This window comes from Coregonus clupeaformis, chromosome 40, assembly GCF_020615455.1.
Source record: "Coregonus clupeaformis isolate EN_2021a chromosome 40, ASM2061545v1, whole genome shotgun sequence".
Taxonomy (NCBI): Eukaryota; Metazoa; Chordata; class Actinopteri; order Salmoniformes; family Salmonidae; genus Coregonus; species Coregonus clupeaformis.
Window position 1 is genome coordinate 8,584,952 of NC_059231.1, and position 4,237 is coordinate 8,589,188.

Sequence of the window (4,237 nt, forward strand, 5' to 3'; positions counted from 1 at the left end):
AACAGTTACATTCCTCCTCCACAAATAAGTACCCAATCAATACTTTAAATTGCCCGAACGGCACCAGAACATCAAGATTTGTCACGATCGTTGCGAGACGGGTCGGACCAAGGTGCAGCGTGAAAAGCGTACATGTTTATAAACTCAATAAAATATACAACAAAACAAGAAACGACGTGACGAGACGAGACGTGACGTGACGAGACGAGACGTGACGTGACGTGACGTCCCCAGGCTATACACATACCAGTCTAACAGGAACAACATCCCACAGCTAATGTAGGCAACCAGGCTACCTAAGGATGATCCCCAATCAGAGACAACGAGCGACAGCTGATTGGGAACCACACCCGGCCAAACATAGAAATACAATACCTAGATCTACCACATAGAAATACACTAACATAGATCTCAACAGAAAACTCACACCCTGACCCAACCAACGAGAGTTCTCTCGAATCAGGGCGTGACAAGATTAAATGTATTTTAACATTTTGTTACAGCAATACGGTGCATTAAAACTAAAAGCAGATTTACCTAGCTCGGTGGAGACCCTAGGCCCTCAAGAGTTAACAGGTTAGGCAACTCCAGTGTCTATACTTCAGCAGCAAAGGTAGATGAGACGGATGTTTACGAAGTAGGGCCTCGTAAACAGAAAGGGAGTAATGTAGAGATCTACGGGTCTTTAGCGAAGTCCAGCCAACCTTTTGATACAGGATGCATTGATGAGTAGTAGCAGCTGCACTTTGATAAATAACATCACCATAATCAAGAACAGATAAAAAATGTTGACTGAATAACCTGCTTGCTACTGCTTGGAGAAAGGCACCATCTGTTTCTGTAGAAAAAAGCCAACTTTAAATCTTAGCTTCTTATTAACCAGCTCATAGAAATGTTCTTTAAACATCAAATCTACATAAACCAAATCACTAAGTATGTACAGTGCATTTGGAAAGTATTCCGACCCCTTGACCTTTTCCCCATTTTTGTTACATTAAAGCCTTGTTCTAAAATGGATTCAATAATATTTATTTCCATCATCAATCTACACACAATACCCCATAACGACAAAGCAAAAAACAGATTTTTAGAAATGTTTGCAAATGTATAAAGAAATATAATAAAATAAAATATATACCGTATTTACATAAGTTTTCAGACGCTTTGCTATGAGACTCAATTGCATCCTGTTACTATTGATCATCCTTGAGATGTTTCTACAACTTCATTGTTGTCCACCTGTGGTAAATTCAATTGATTGGACATGATTTGGAAAGGCACACACCTGTCTGTATAAGGTCCCACAGTTGACAGTGCATGTCAGAGCAAAAACCAAGCCATGAGGTCGAAGGAATTGTCCGTAGAGCTCCGAGACAGGATTGTGTCGAGGCACAGATCTGGGGAAGAGTACTGCATCATTGAAGTTCCCCAAGAACACGGTGGCCTCCATCATTCTTAAATGGAAGAAGATTGCAACCACCAAGACTCTTCCTAGAGCTGGCCGCCCAGCCAAACTGAGCAATCGGGGGAGAAGGGCCTTGGTCAGGGAGGGGACCAAGAACCCGATGGTCACTCTGACATGGCTCCAGAGTTCCTCTGTGGAGATGGGAGAACCTTCCAGAAGGACAACCATCTCTGCAGCACTCCACCAATCAGGCCTTTATGGTAGTGGCCAGACGGAAGCCACTCCTCAGTAAAAGGCACATGCCAGCCCGCTTGGAGTTTGTCAAAAGGCACCTAAAGACTCTCAGACCATGAGAAACCAGATTCTCTGGCCTGATAAAACCAAGATTGAACTCTTTGGCCTGAATTCCAAGCGTCAGGTCTGGAGGAAACCTGGCACCATCCCTACGGTGAAGCATGGTGGTGGCAGCATCATGCTGTGGGGATGTTTTCAGCGGCAGGGACTGGGAGACTAGTCAGGATCGAGGGAAAGATGAACGGAGCAAAGTACTGAGAGATCCTTGATGAAAATCTGCTCCAGAGTGCTCAGGACCTCAGACTGGGGCGAAGGTTCACGTTCCAACAGGACAATGACCCTAAGCATACAGCTAAGACAACGCATTAGTGGCTTCGGGACAAGTCTCTGAATGTCCATGAGTGGCCCAGACAGAACCCGGACTTGAACCTGATCGAACATCTCTGGAGAGACCTGAAAATAGCTGTGCAGCGACGCTCCCCATCCAACCTGACAGAGCTTGAGAGGATCTGCAGAAAAGAATGGGAGAAACTCGCCAAATTCATGTGTGCCAAGCTTGTAGCATCATACCCAAGAAGACTCAAGGCTGTAATTGCTGCCAAAGGTGCTTCAACAAAGTACTGAGTAAAGTGTCTGAATACTTATGTAAATGTGATATTTCAGTTTTTCACAAAAAAAAAAAACTGTTTTTGCTTTGTCATTAAGGGAAAAAAACTATTTAATCAATTTTAGAATAAGGTTGTAAAGTAACAAAATGTGGAAAAAGTCAAGAGGTCTGAATACTGCACTGTATATGCAGGAACACATTCGATTGGAGAACCATCTAATGAGTTAATTCGTAGTTCCTCTGAAACGTTCTTACGAGAGTTTAAAAACAACATGTATTTTGTTTAAAATAATGGATTCCTGCATCGCTATAAAATCTGACCGTAGTTCTGACACAGCCAGATCAACAGTCGGGCCAATAGCATACATAATAGTATCATCCGCATAAATTTTTTACAGATTGACCAATGGTGTACAAATGGCAATATAAATGCAACATGCAACAATTTCAAAGATTTTACTGAGTTACAGTTCATATAAGGAAATCAGTCAATTTAAATAAATTCATTAGGCCCTAATCTATGGATTTCACATGACTGGGCAGGGGCACAGCTATGGGTGGGCCTGGGAGGGCATAGGGCCACCTACTGAGGAGCGAGGCCCAGTTTTCCCCATCAGCATCCAGCCCAATATCATTGTTAATAGGCTTAGAAGTTATTTCAAAGAGATAGATTGTCACGCCCTGGCTCTGGGGACTCTTATATGTTGAGCCAGGGTGTGGATTGTCTATGTGTTATTTTCTATGTTTTGTTCTAGTTCGTGTATTTCTATGTTGGCCAGGGTGGTTCCCAATCAGAGACAGCTGATTCTCGTTGTCTCTGATTGGGATCCATACTTAGGCAGCCTGTTGGCACTAGTTATTTGTGGGATCTTGTTCCGTAAGGTTTGTTTTGGTGTATAACCTAGGACTTCACGTATCGTTTGTTTTGTTGTTTTGTTTTGTGTATTAAGTATGAATAAAAATATGTACGCTTACCACGCTGCGCCTTGGTCCGCTGTTTACAACGAGCGTGACATAGATGCCATTAGCTTTAGTCAGACCAGCAGAGCTCCCACACCAGGCTAGTACAGTAGATAGATGCCATTAGCTTTAGTCATTATCTAGTCAGACCAGCAGAGCTCCCACACCAGGCTAGTACAGTAGATAGATGCCATTAGCTTTAGTCATTATCTAGTCAGACCAGCAGAGCTCCCACACCAGGCTAGTACAGTAGATAGATGCCATTAGCTTTAGTCATTATCTAGTCAGACCAGCAGAGCTCCCACACCAGGCTAGTACAGTAGATAGATGCCATTAGCTTTAGTCATTATCTAGTCAGACCAGCAGAGCTCCCACACCAGGCTAGTACAGTAGATAGATGCCATTAGCTTTAGTCATTATCTAGTCAGACCAGCAGAGCTCCCACACCAGGCTAGTACAGTAGATAGTTGCCATTAGCTGTAGTCATTATCTAGTCAGACCAGCAGAGCTCCCACACCAGGCTAGTACAGTAGATAGATGCCATTAGCTTTAGTCATTATCTAGTCAGACCAGCAGAGCTCCCACACCAGGCTAGTACAGTAGATAGATGCCATTAGCTTTAGTCATTATCTAGTCAGACCAGCAGAGCTCCCACACCAGGCTAGTACAGTAGATAGATGCCATTAGCTTTAGTCATTATCTAGTCAGACCAGCAGAGCTCCCACACCAGGCTAGTACAGTAGATAGATGCCATTAGCTGTAGTCATTATCTAGTCAGACCAGCAGAGCTCCCACACCAGACTAGTACAGTAGATAGATGCCATAAGCTGTAGTCATTATCTAGTCAGACCAGCAGAGCTCCCACACCAGGCTAGTACAGTAGATAGATGCCATTAGCTTTAGTCATTATCTAGTCAGACCAGCAGAGCTCCCACACCAGGCTAGTACAGTAGATAGATGCCATTAGCTAT